The sequence below is a fragment of the Puntigrus tetrazona genome, chromosome 6 (assembly GCF_018831695.1).
Source record: "Puntigrus tetrazona isolate hp1 chromosome 6, ASM1883169v1, whole genome shotgun sequence".
Taxonomy (NCBI): Eukaryota; Metazoa; Chordata; class Actinopteri; order Cypriniformes; family Cyprinidae; genus Puntigrus; species Puntigrus tetrazona.
Window position 1 is genome coordinate 16926611 of NC_056704.1, and position 14074 is coordinate 16940684.

Genomic DNA, 14074 nt, shown 5'->3' on the forward strand with positions numbered 1-14074 from the left:
CGAGTCGCCTCCAGGCTCGCAACATTGGCAGGGGCTGACTATACCGGACGTGGCTTAATAGGTTTGAACTGAGATGTAGTGGGCTTTTTGTTGCATTACCGTTATGCAGTATACCTTTTGAGTAAAAAAACAACAACAACTAAACATACATATTTTATATATACTTCCAATGTATATAATATATTTAAAAATGCTACATGGAAAAGAAGCAGGATTGAAAATAAGAACAATGCTTATGCTCTTTTTTCTTTCATGGTGTAGGCACATTATTTTTTATTTCCATTTATTTTTTAATATATTGTCTCTTTATTGTGATGTTGCAAAAGTTACCAACCAACTAAATAAATAACAAGCAATATTTTTAAACATATATATTATATAATCACATATATCCAGTATATATATATATATATATATATATATATATATATATATATATATATATATATACATATTAACTCATACATCAAGTGAAATGTACTGCATAACGTAATCCTAACTAAAACATTGCACTGGTTATTTAAAAAAAAAAAAAATGACAGACCTCTGCTTAGACAGATAAAAAAATGTATCTCAAACAGCGTTCTTATTACAATCTTGACCACTAAAAAAAATTATCAAAGGAGTGCACTGGACTGCCCATGCTGACAACTGTGTTAAACACAAGAATGAGCAGAAACACTCAGACATTGGCTTCCAATTGATTCACAGCGATCGACCGTGAGAGGAAATGAGCAATCTTGGGAGGAAAGAAGGAAAGAAATCAAAGACGAAATCAAATCAAGTCCTCACAGTGAGTGAGTGAGAGAAATATCAGCGCCGTTTTTGCCGAGATGTTTTCAGATGATGCAGATAGTGAACAGACATCCACGGGACCAGCAGCAGATCAGTGGATAGTGCAGAAAACAGCTGTTTGACAAAGCTGAGACAGCATTAAAGCCGGTCGACTGCTGAAGGCGGCGTTGGGATCTAGATTGCGTTACAGTGCGCTAGATCACAAATCTAGGACATTTATCAATGCATAGACAGGAAGTCATTACAACAGGTAAATATTCACTTAAAGCGCAGCCTTGATGGAGTCAATGATGTGTTGTCTTGGTGAAGAGTAATCAAGAAAGCAAAGTAAAGATAATATTTTAATTAGCTACCGTCTTGACAGCTGAGGCGAGGTATTTTTGCATATCTCTTTGGATGCATTATGCTTATTGGCTTTTTTCCTCATTTCTCTCTCCTTCCCTCACTCTCCCCCACAATGGCTTCTGTAAATAGGTTAGACTGTGAAAACATAAGAAATCTTTGGACAATATAATTGCAGGCAAGAGAAATTCACTCCTGCAAACAGTCCGGCACTTGCTCGCATAATTAGCTTGAAGACGTCCATTACATATTAACTATGTGCAACCAGGTAAAAGTGGTGTTTATCGATGTAGCATGTTGGCACCGGAGGTTTTACAGGCTATTAATTGTCGTATGCAGCGTGTGATGCTTTAGTCTTAACCACTGCATGTGCAGCTGAAGTGTCAGACTCTCTTCTGGCTGTATGAATCACCCGAATAGTGATGAGGCCAAGCCAGTGTCATGCTCTCCTTCTCTAATGACTCTGACATATGAGCTTTGTTCCACAGTAACAAGCGCTATTGCTATAGCTAGAAATGTCTAATGATGATGTCTGAAAAAACATTAACCCCCCCATCTCAATGCCACGTGGTCAATGTGCAGGCCCATAAATCAATCTACAATGTTGCGGGTTTGTAAGTGTCTTTGTTTAACAGCTTGCTCGCAACATTCGATTCCTATAAAGATGCAGTAAGTACTGTATATGCCAGCACGCCTAAAGAATAAAGGCTTCATTTTCCTAGCTCGCTGTGCAAATACGCTACACGCAATAAAAGCCAAGCATACCGTATGAGTTATTATTCTAATATCTTCTATTTTATTTAGTTTTTTTGGGTTAAAGGAATAGTTCACTCAAAAAAAAGGAAATTTGCTGAAAATTTATTCACCCCCAGGCTATCAAGATGTAGAACAGTTTGTTTATTCATTGGAACAGATTTGGAGTAATTTAGCAGTACATCACTTGCTCACCAATGGATCGTTGGTGCCGTGCGTATGGGTGCCGTCAGAATAAGAACCAAAAATAGCATCACAATCAGCTCATTTGCTTGATCTTGAAAGGGTGCTCGATGTCGCTTATAATTCAGAAGATATGATATTTTTTTAACGGAGAAAGCAATATTATAGAGGACTAAAAAAACAAACAAAGCCAAAACTTTATTATTTTATGGAGTGGAGTTGTGTGGGCTTGTCGATTATTGTGATATTTTAGATGCTTGAAAGCTCGTCCTGATGGCACCCATTCACGTTTGTCCCCATCTAACTTCTTTGTGTACAACGATACGGTATCTGACATATTGTATGTTAAAAAAAGCTAGCTCAAAAGAAAGCAACATCCTAAAGTCTAAAGCATAGAAACATAACAAGTCAACCTATTGTTGGACAAATGAATAAATATTTAAAATAAAAAAAAACATGGATAAAGGGAAAAGGCAGAGTACTGTCATTGTAGACCTCAAGTCATTTGCTAATGGCATGTTTTTTTTTTTTATAAACCACTGAAGAGATACATTATTTGTGTGATGTTCTGCCATCAAAATAGATCCATCTTGATATTAGATTTTGTCATGGTTGAGAGGCAGCACTATTTTCTTACTCGTGGCATGACTTTTTGCTAGAATGAGGTGGACTAAAAAGAACTTGGTGGCATTTGTCTGGAGAATGAACAGATTGTACAGGTCATTGATAGAAAATGGCATATCACAGCACAATGAATTGTAGTAGTTGCTTGATGAATGGCACAGTCCATAGGGTAAGGCTGGTGGGCATCAGTCTGGAAATATCAAATAGCTCAATAGGTTTCTTTTTATTTTATTCATACTGTATTTTCATATAATAGTGCCATTATTAGCATGTCAATAGAAAGAACTTGAGATATGTAAGCTAGCCATACACACCACAGTTGTTCTCAACTGGTGGCTCAGAGCGTTGTGCAAATAAATATAATAAAATCTTTAAAAAAAACAGTTCACTTAGTGCAGCTAATTATTATTAAATTTTTTTCTACTTTAATTTTTTTCTGTATATATTTAGAATTTATAGAATATAATTATATAGAGAGAGGTTTATTTTTATTTTTTCATAAATAAGTTATGCCCCTGTTTTGTAAGCATTGTAGCAAAACCATGTGAGAAGTGTGTGCCATATTCATAAGCAATATGCAACCTTTCGTTTGTTTATTTATTTTGCTTATTTTTTGGATTTCGAGCGCTAACATGTAAATATTTAAAAAAAGATAATGAAACACTAGTGACATCTAATAATGTGATAGATGTGACATAATTATTGTTTTTTCTGCTTAAATTGCAGATTAAATGTTGCTCTTGGAATAAAGATCAAAATAATAACACCATAATCTTCTCAAACAGTCGTTAAATCTTGCCAAAAGAGAGGCTTAGTTATTAAAGGACCGTTTAATAAAGATCTCGGTTTGAACATCGTCTTTCTTTGCCATCTGTCTTTAAGTAATCTCTGTCAATGAAAAGGCTGGCAGCATTCTTGGTTTGGCTCGCCATCCTTTACCATGCAGCCAAAAAAAATCTGAAAAACAATCAAGTCCTTAACAGACTAGCACCGTGCATATTGTGACTAGAAAACACACAATATTGTATGACTGATCCGATGGTTCTCTACCACTCAGCCTTATTAGGCTCCTTATTAGAATGCATTTCTGTATCACAAAATGCTTCATTAGTAACATCAATATAATTGGGTGGAAGGGTATGGGAACGTTCTGTGTTAACTGTATGTTTACTCATTATCAGGCCGTCCAAGATATAAAAAAGTTTGTTTCTTTATCAGAACAGATTTGAAGTAACTTGTTCACCAATGAACGCCGTCAGAATGAGAGTCCAAAAAGCTGATAAAAACAATCCCACAAGTAATCAACAGTCCATCAGTCAATGTCTTATGAAGTGAAAAAGCTGCTTGTTTGCAAGAAACAAACCCATCAAGGTGTTTTAAATCTTCAATTTTACATCTCGACAATGCAACACCATCAACTTTTGCATAAGTGTGTAAAAATAAATTAATAAATAAAATAAAATTGGCATTGAAATGTAATATATTTAAATAAAAATATTGAGAAATGTAAATATTGAATTTATATTTTTCATTTTTAATGCCACGGTAGATGTCTCGCCATAACGTCAACTTAAAGGGGTCATGAACTGACAAACCAAAATTCCTTTGATCTTTTGGCTTATGAGAGGTCCCTGCTTTTATAAAAGCCAGTCTGCCAAATGACAGCTTGTGGAGTATTCTACTCTATGATGTAATAGTGTGGCTATAGGACCGCCTCCACAGAAGAAGATCACTGCCTGTTTAGCCCGATTCATGCATGTAGTGTTTACGAGAGAGGCAAACGCGCAGGTCTGTGCAAATCAAACGATGAAGACGCCTCTGAAGACAACACGGTTCTGTGCAGTGCCAAGTTGTGGCAAAAACTGTTGCGTAAAAACATTAGGAATGAGTGGATAAACTTATTTATGAAGTTCCAGACCACGTCAAAAAGAACTAGGGCTGGGCAATATATAGCACAATATATTAATGGCAGTTAATACACAGAGCAGTAGATCCCTGACAAGCTGCGCAGTATCGCGTTCAGTTTTGCTTTGTGTATATACTGCCACTCTATATGAAAATAGGTCATGGAGATTTACATCAAAGAACCGGCTTTACGTATGAATATATTGTGCAATATATTGCCCAGCCCTAGTAAGAACAAAAAATGCACGATTCCATGTGGGATTTTTAGAAAACTTAAAGGCGTGCGTACTATTTTGGATCTAAAAGTAATGCAGCAAAACACACAAGAGTGAGTAACTGTTACGTAATAACTATCACTTTATCTGTTAAACAGATACTTTGATATTAATATTTATGTGGTTTTAAATCCCAGTAGCATCCATCTGTGAAGAATGTAGGCTGTGAAAGTGTTAGCCAATCATAGCAGTGGGCGTTTAGTTCTGGCTCTACAATCTGCCACTCCTATCCAAACAGAGCGCTCTGATGAGGGGGTCAAAAACAGGTCAGAAAGTAGTCTATTACTTCATAATTATGATGTTTTTTGATGTAAAAATCTTTATAACATTATAAGTGGACCTTGGAGGACAGTACGAAATTACAAAAAACAAAAAAACAGGCAGTTCATGACCCCTTTAATGTTAACAAATTCTGTCGATTGGGCTTAACCTTTATTGAACCCGGAGACTAGACCTTGAATTAACTATAGTGGCTTCAAGCTACTTTTCTACCAAGGGCTCATCTTGCATGCAGATTATAGCTATCCAAAGGAAGCCTTTAACAATTTGCTGTCATCAAGATTTTGATTTATTAAAAGAGGAAAAGACTACTAATTGATCTACGGGGAGAGGCAAATTATCTGTCATTCATCCATCCACTATGTCAGTTTTGTTTTTGAGGAAGTGTTTGCAATGGTCTCAGGGCAGTATGTACTGTAGGCCCACTCTTGAAGTTCTGTTAACTCGCTTTAATCGAATGGTTGATCTTACTCACTTCCTGAGATATCGGAGTAATTGAATGGCAGTTAGGATAGCAGTGAGGATACGTCTGACTCAAGGGGAATAGCCAAGGAAGAGTCAACAAGGAAGTGTTTAAATGACTTACCGTAACCAGGCCAAGGTCTTGCTGCTCCTTTTGGAACTGTTTATTTGCGTTGCTCTTGCATCAGTTTTCTTTCAAAGTTTTTTCTTAGATTTTTGGTATCTATAACAGGTAGTCCTGAATTAAATAATTGGCTTGGTAAACATTATCAGTTTAATCACAGTAATTGAACTCGGAATAGTGTCTGTGGCAACATCAAGGACAGAAGTCAAGGCTGCTGATTTAAATTAAGCTTTTATCTAATGTGCCCATCACCTTTGGCAAAAGGAGAAGTCTTATAGGACATACTTCATTCACTGAACGATGGCGCAGTAAATTAACCAAATCCCACTGCTGAAGTGTCAGGTAATGATTTCCCTAATTACTCTTTAATTCAATTTCAGAATATATTGACACCCTTCAGTGGCTTTTGCATCTCTTTTCCCCCTCTCTGTCTCACGCTCTATCTCTCTCTCTCTCTCTCTATCACACACACACACAAACATACAACTCCCATTCTTTCTCTGGAGAGACACTAGACTCCTTTCATGCATGACTTGTGACTGTTATAACTCTCTTTATTTCTTCTACGGTTCATGACCTCTTGCCAGCTTTTGCTGCGGTGCAACAATATCTTTATTGCAACAAATTTTTTCAAAATTTGTCACATTGACACTTGGAAGAAGAGGAATTGTTTTCCCTGTGCAATGTTGCACTTTGGTATACATAGCGTATGATGTCACCAGGGTAAAATGGTTTTGTTTTTAGAGGCTGACTCCCTTTTCACCGGGATAGAAATTCAGTTGAATTTGTCAAACCCCACATGATGCTGAATTGGAATTACAATGAGAGGAAGAGAAAATGAGTGAATTGCAATTTAACGTAGACACTCAAAAGATTAATTTAATTTGAATTTCATTATTTAGTAGGATTTTATTTAATTAATTATGACAAATTAAGCCTTTTTATTCTGTATTATGCAGAATATTTCTCAACTAATTAGGAAGGCTATAATTCTAGTTCCTATTTTTAGTTTGCAATTCAGCACCAAATTGTTCGCCATATAGCTTTCATATAACTTCCAAAACTGTGAATATTGGAATAATACATAATCTCTTCATTATGTATTATTTATTGTGTCACCCTGGACCATAAAACAATTCATACTTAGCACAGGTATATTTGTATCAATAGCCAACAATGAATAAATCATTTCAGTGTATTGGTCAAAATGATGCACACTTATTTTATGCCATAAATCATTAGGATATTAAGTAAAACATATCATGTTTTATGAATATATCAATTACTATTGATATATATCAAAACTTCATTTCTGATTAGTAATATGCTTTGCTGAGGACCTTTTACAATTTAGATTTTCTCAATATTTGATTTTTATTTATTTTTACTTTTGCACCTTCAGAATTCAGATATTTAAATAGTTGGAAAGCCTATTTATTCAGTTTCAAATAATATAAAAATCAGAATGTCAAAAAATTGACATTTAAAATTTTGTGTTCCCGGGTCACATGTGATGCTGGAATACATTAAAACAAGCATTTTCTGTAAAGCGTTTTAATTTTATGTCATATATACATTATTGTGTTTGTATTCATATTCATATGATAAATAACCACCGTACACACATATTTTCTGTACACAAAAAGTTTTGTTTTGGATGTGATTAATCAGGATTAATCATTGCCCAGCACTAAAAATTATTTTCATTTAAATCTATAATATGTCAGTATATGTCTACTTTACTGTATTTTACAATAAGTTAATATGTAGTTAATACAGTAAAAACTTCAAAAATCTGATTATATGTCTATAGTGTTGTATATATTTTTTCTTTTGTTGACAATAGTATATATGCGTTGTACACAGTCAATATAAATTCAGCTTAGTTTTAATTAATGCGACATCTGTCTTTGCGCATTTTTGATTTAAATTTCAAAAGCTTTAAATGTGTATAAAAAATACTTTTAGAGCAGTTGCAGGATTTTTTTTTTATTATTATTTCTCCCACGCTAGTGCATTTTTAACGTGAAAACGTGAATTAAAATGCACCCTATATGCTACCTCAATTCAAATTCAGGAACAGAAAGGCATTCTCAATTGAATTCTTTATGGTGCACAATGCTGATGATACCTTCCCCTGATTAGGAACAAATGTCCCTGCAAGGATCCCCACACAACGGGAGAAGTTGCTGTTAGCTGCAGAGTACATTAGCATGGAAGCGAGATATAGAGAGAGAGAAGTCATTGTTAGGATAGCACGCAATATGTTTTCTTCACCTAAACTATTGTGGGGGAAATTAGCATAATGCTGGCCTGGCGAGGATTTTTCTAAAAAAAGGGGGAAGGCGCTGCAGCGAGAAGGAACAGAGGAACAGATCAGGACTTAGAGCTGGAACAGGTGCAAATGCACAGCACAAAGAAGGCAAACAGAGGAGTCAGTGTTCAGCTCTGTCAGAGGAGTGAAATATTTAAGGGATTTGGAAACAGTGAGCGTTCTTAGGCCCCCCCAGCCATCACTGTAGACTGCTGTGCTTGGCCAGAAAAAAGAGCTACTGAGGGAATGGCAAAGTCTGTGTGATTCTGTGTCCCTCCTAGACCCAGGCATCCCTAAAACCAACACAGATGATTGAACTTTTATGCTTTTGCTAGGAAGCAGTTATCTTCTATGAGGGGTCAGATGAAATGTCAAATTCTTTAAGACGGGTTCATGTAAAATGCATTTTTCTTAACATCGCTGCTTTGCAAGCATTGCATGTCTTTGCCTCTCACAGTCCACCTTGTACGGCCTTCAAGCATTAGTTTTAGATAAACAGCAATGACAAAGACTGTAGTTTATTATATATACCACAAATCTTTGTGGTATTTTGACTACTTTTTTAAAAAATTGATTTCACTTCATTTAAATTTCATTTTATCCAGCCCATGTGCACATATACATAATATCATCTACCAGCAGTGATTCATAGGGGCATTCTAATCAATTGGCCAATGCTGGTTTTCCTATTAATTTTTTTTTCCTCCCCACTCATTGCTCATGTTTTCTACCTGTTGAGCTTCCACTTATAAATAAGGCCACAAGAAAAGTGTTTTTTCCGTCGAAACATTCAGTCTTTACAAAATCACACAGCACAATAAACACAATAAAGCACTTGGATGAATGCATTAGCTGTGCTCAAGGAATTAAATGACAATAACTGTAAAATGACATCTCTCTTTTACATGCATGTAGCAAAATACTTCTCAATAAAACTACATAAAGATCTCAAATAGCAATTAAAACAAATTTAATATAACAAAGTTGAGTAAATTCTGATCTTATCGTTATAAATTGATCACTTTTCTCTTCCCGCACACTGCGGCATTGTTTACAGCAATGATACCCTTTACAAGTCTCCTTCAGCTCTGTGATTTGTGTCTGAAGATGATCTGTATGTTGAAATGGCCTCATATGCTTAGCAGCCACTGCTTTCTCAGATTAGCTTGGGCTGGATTAAATGTTGACAATTTAATGTTCCAGTGGGTTTGGAAGATGCTGTACTCCGTAATAATGAAAGTATATTTTACTGTCTCAAAAAATGTCTGACTTCTCAAATCTTTTTGTGGGCACATTTCAAGTCGGATTTCAGGGTCTTGGCAACTACAGCGCATTGTAAACACGACTGAAAACTAGAAAGCGAGATTATTTCAAAAGGGCTCTATATATTATGAATATATACATTACTGCCAGATACCAAGGTGTGGTACATTTTTTCCACAATTATTCACAATCTGTGTTTATCCAGATAGATATATTTCTACTGCTGGCAAACAAAGGATGAAGGCATTGATCATATATTGCAATTCAATAAAATTGTTCCTTTTAGTTATTTATGTATGTTTCTAAGTTCTCTGTAGCACCTAGCCCATATAGTCCTTGGGTTTGTTGTCCAGCTCAATGCTAGTGTTAAATGACTGATAAGATTTAGGGCCTGAGGTTGCTGTTGTTTAGATGGTGAGGCTCATTGAGTTCCTTCACAAATTTCTGCTTTCAACTGCGGAAAGTCGAAATGGCTGTTTTATTTTTTGCTTTGTCTCTGACAGCGTGGCTTATGCTGGCAAGAGTACAAGCACATGACATCTCAAGTACTGCTTTTGTTCTCTAGGCACAGTTGTACATTTTACTGTTGGACAATATGAACAGGAGAAGGATTCATGCTTTGGTCCGCAGATAAGTCTCCAGTACTTGAGTACAGTTTGTGGTTCGACAATAAATATTTCAGAAATATTTCACAGAAGTATAAAACAGAGATAGCTTTGAAATAATAGCTGGGCATTCATGGAATCTGCAGCCACAGAAAGTATACCAGATTTCCGAAGAAGCAAAGCCCCTGTCTTTCATAAGATTCTACAGTTCTACAATTCTACAATTGCTGCATATTGTTAAATGTTTCAGAATGTTTTATCTCCATTTAACACGTTTGACCATTTTTAAATTCTAACCTGGTCTAAAAAAAAAAGTACCTCTGTGCACTTTTTGTGTAACATCGTTTTTGCAGCAGTTTCAAAGAGAAATGGCCACTGAGTGGCAAAAAAAAACACAGGTTCAATACTTGAACCCTGGCACATTTTTATTACATTGATAGAGGTTTCAAAATTGCGGTTCAAAATTTAAATATCCGTTGACTGTCGCTAAAAGCTAATGCTCAACCATTTTGGAAATACACCCTACACCAAAACTGTAAAACTGATATATAAAAAGGCAACCGTTCCATTTCAACTACCTTTTAGGCAGATTTTAACTGTTTTGTTGAACCGTAGTTACACAGAATTTAAACCAGAGCTCCTTAAGTATATCTCCGCACTTTGTGAGCTACCGGACAAACCTACCGTCTATGAAAACCCATAGATATGAAACCGGATATGTGTGATGCCAAAATACAAAAGCATAAGTTTTCAAATCTCCCAGCATATCAGTATCAGTAATCAGTAAATCAACAATAAGGCAGCAGATTCCCTCTGGGTCTACTAATAGCTCTCTCTGGATTTTAAATGCGAGCATTATGTACAAGGTACACACACAGCTTGTTCTGATGCTTTGCTCTTTTGTTTTTGTCTGTGTTTTGTATTAGCATGAACAAAACTAGTGTGTGTGCACTAGTGGAGCGCCACTGAGCTTCTAGTACGTATTTACTTAGACAATCGGTGTGAAAATGATGAGTACATTAAGCACCACATTTCAAATCTGCTGCCCTGCTGCCCAAACCTGATCTCCCTCTCTCTCTCTCTCTCTCTCTGTCACATACGTGTTTCATCCTTCTTTTGGCTGTAAGTTTCTGGGAGAAGCCTGTGAACGGGATGCAGCTCTTGGCTGCAGTTATCTTTGCAGAGCAGGTTGCATTCTTGATGTGAGTTCCTGTGATGAAGTACTCCTGAAGAGGATGTTCATCTGTTCTCTTCATTATTAGTTATGTCAGACAGTCGTTTAGACATCATTTGCCATGCTTGGCATTTCCTTATCTAGTTTTTAGCATTCCAGTCGGTGGAGGCCTATTGTCACTGAATGCCAAAGGGACATTACAGGGAAATGAGCGGTTTGAAGAGTATAAGAACATTAGTTGAGTAATCAAATTAGGTCTTTGGTGAAGAACAGATCAACCGTATGCATTATCAGATTACTATAGGTACACTTGGGATGTATTAAAACAGAAGCGTGCGCGCAACAATGGCTCATATAGAAAAGACGCCCAGGCTTAAAAGCACAATAGCTTGTTTACTGGTTTTACTCACACCATCATATGACACTTAATCTAATTGAGTTCGGTTGCAAAAATAGACCAAATCACAGCTTTTTTTTTTTCTTTTCTAAAAAGTATTAATAAAATCTAATTGCTTCAATGATTCTACTTTTCTTGTGTGTGTGTGTGTGTGTATACGCAAAGACAAATATTAATGTTAAAAATAAAAAAAAGAAGAGACTTCTGTGCTGAAGCTGGATATTATTAATACCTTTCTGGGAAAAATAATATCTGTGATTTTAATATCTGGACAAATTAATCATTCAATAAATTATTAATGTTAAAAAAATAAATAAATAAAAGGTAATTTGATGCTTAAAAGAAATGCAATGATTTGTTAATTTCTTAAATTCTCAATTGTGTGAACTAAAAGTACAGTATTTGTTTTGCTATGCATGTAGCCTTCATACGTTCAGGCATTTGGTGATGGGAAAAAAGTCCAAAAAAAGACAGGTCACCAGACTTTGTCCTCTGTTCCACCGGGTCTTTCTTTGGATGCTTTGGAGACAGCAGGAACAATATTGAATATCACTGTTATTATGTTGCAGCCTGGTGGTATTATATTGGGACAGATTTCCAATGATGACTTTGTTTTTTTTCAACAGTGGAAAGGTAATAAACTACTGTTGTTATTGTAGTGTTATGACCCTCCGTCCTCTTACAAAACCTCTACCATTTTATTATATATATCTATTTATCAACTGAAAGAAAATGTCAAACTTAAGGCAAACTTCTGAATTTGCTCCTCAAAACTTTTTCTGAAGCCATCAGCGGTTTTCTACGGAAGACCAGAAGAGAAAGTGTTTTTCACAGTAAGTGCGCTCAGGAATGACATACAAAAATAGTTTATACCAGCATGTTTTTCAGTGTTAAGCGATTCACAGTAACAGTTCTTCATACTAACTTTCAATTGATGTGTTTGTAAGAACTTCCATCATTAATGCGATTTAACTTCTGGCCAGAATATGATTCCATAATCAAAAAAACCCCCACAAAAAAGCAGACCATCTCTTGTCTTCTCACAATTAAATCCACTGAAATATTTTTGGACTGTTCTGGACTGTTTTGCTTGTAAACGGTGCTTGAACTGAGCATATTTCTTTCCTTATTCAGACCAGATGAATAGATTATGGATAGAGGAATTGTGGATTTGTTTATTACAAACATGCAGCTTTCTTCTTCAGATGTTACATTGGTAAGTGATACCATGTCACATTTCCACAAATTTCACAGCAATTTGTACATATTTAAGGAGTGGCCTACCTGTCACAAGGTTTTAAGACGAACTGTACAAAATCATGCGAGGTCGTACAAATTTTTATGTATTAGCCACCTCGTAAAACACGTATGAATTGGTCGTGACAATGTGTTGCATATTTTTCAAAATCTGTTCCAATGAAAAAATCATCAAATTTTCATTTTGAGGGGAACTATTCCTTTAAATCAACCAATCAGTTAATGAATAATAACGGTTTCGGGTTTCAAAGTATCAAAATCCGACGAAGACTTTTTTTTTAATAAAAAACTTTTTCCACTTTTTCCTTATTCCTTTTATCATTCTACGTTATTTAATATATGGAAAGCACTAACTGTGACTATCATAATCTATGATGATTTTACTGATGGAAAGGAATCCTCTCTGCTACTATATATTGCAGTCTATTTCTACCCCCAGTGACATAAAAGTTATCATTTGATTCACCTTCTCTAAAAAGACGTGCACAATTTCCAGACACTGAGTAGCCACGTGTGTGCAGGAACTTCTCCAAAGGATGTGAACCCGTGGCCAGGCAGCATCATCTGGATGATGCATGAGCATATAGTTCAGGGTGACTGGCATTGCCTTGGAGCTTGCCAGTGGCCAATCCCTGATTCCCCAACACTCAGTTTTCCTCACTTCACCGTCTCCCTGTGCCTCCATGGTAACAAGGCAGCAGTATGTGAGGAAAGTGTATTCTGCTGATGTGTAATTACCCTGAAGGTAAGTTGTCTATTTTTCATCCAACCTTACCCCAATCAGCCCTGATGAGCCAATTTAGCTATGAGCATTTCACAAGCCAGCCACAACAAAAGAATACTTTAAAGATGGATGATAAAACAAGGTATCCTGATGAAATAATTATCAGATGGGTGCGATTAATTTCTGCACTCTGTAGTGATGAATAGAGTGTGACTGTAATTTCAGGAGCATCTTAGCATATCCGTTAGAACACGGATGCTTTTGGTGTTTGAATTTTTCATTAATGTTCTGCTGTATGCTCATAATTAATGCCTCCCTTATTGAGTTGTTTATTTTCTCCCACTGTAAGGGTGAATCATCTTAACAAAATGTTGCACCACACGCATCCACGCAATATCTGTTGAAGAGCACTTATACTTTCAGAGAAAGAAAGCCATAATCTTGAGATTTTGTACATAAGATTGGACTTTTGAAAAATTATTCCTGATTAATTGGATTTGTGAATCTTACCATACGAGTGTGTATTTTTCAGACAAAAGAATATGAAAGTTTACCAACATATACCAGACTTGGAGCTATTCTGTCCCCATGAACTAGT

General features: G+C 35.9%; 1 long non-coding RNA gene across 1 annotated transcript in view; it reads left to right on the forward strand.

Moving 5' to 3' along the window:
• The window catches only part of LOC122346379, a 123303-nt gene that overhangs the window by 88222 nt on the left and 21007 nt on the right, over window positions 1-14074 (forward strand). The gene's annotated exons all lie outside the window — the stretch shown is intronic.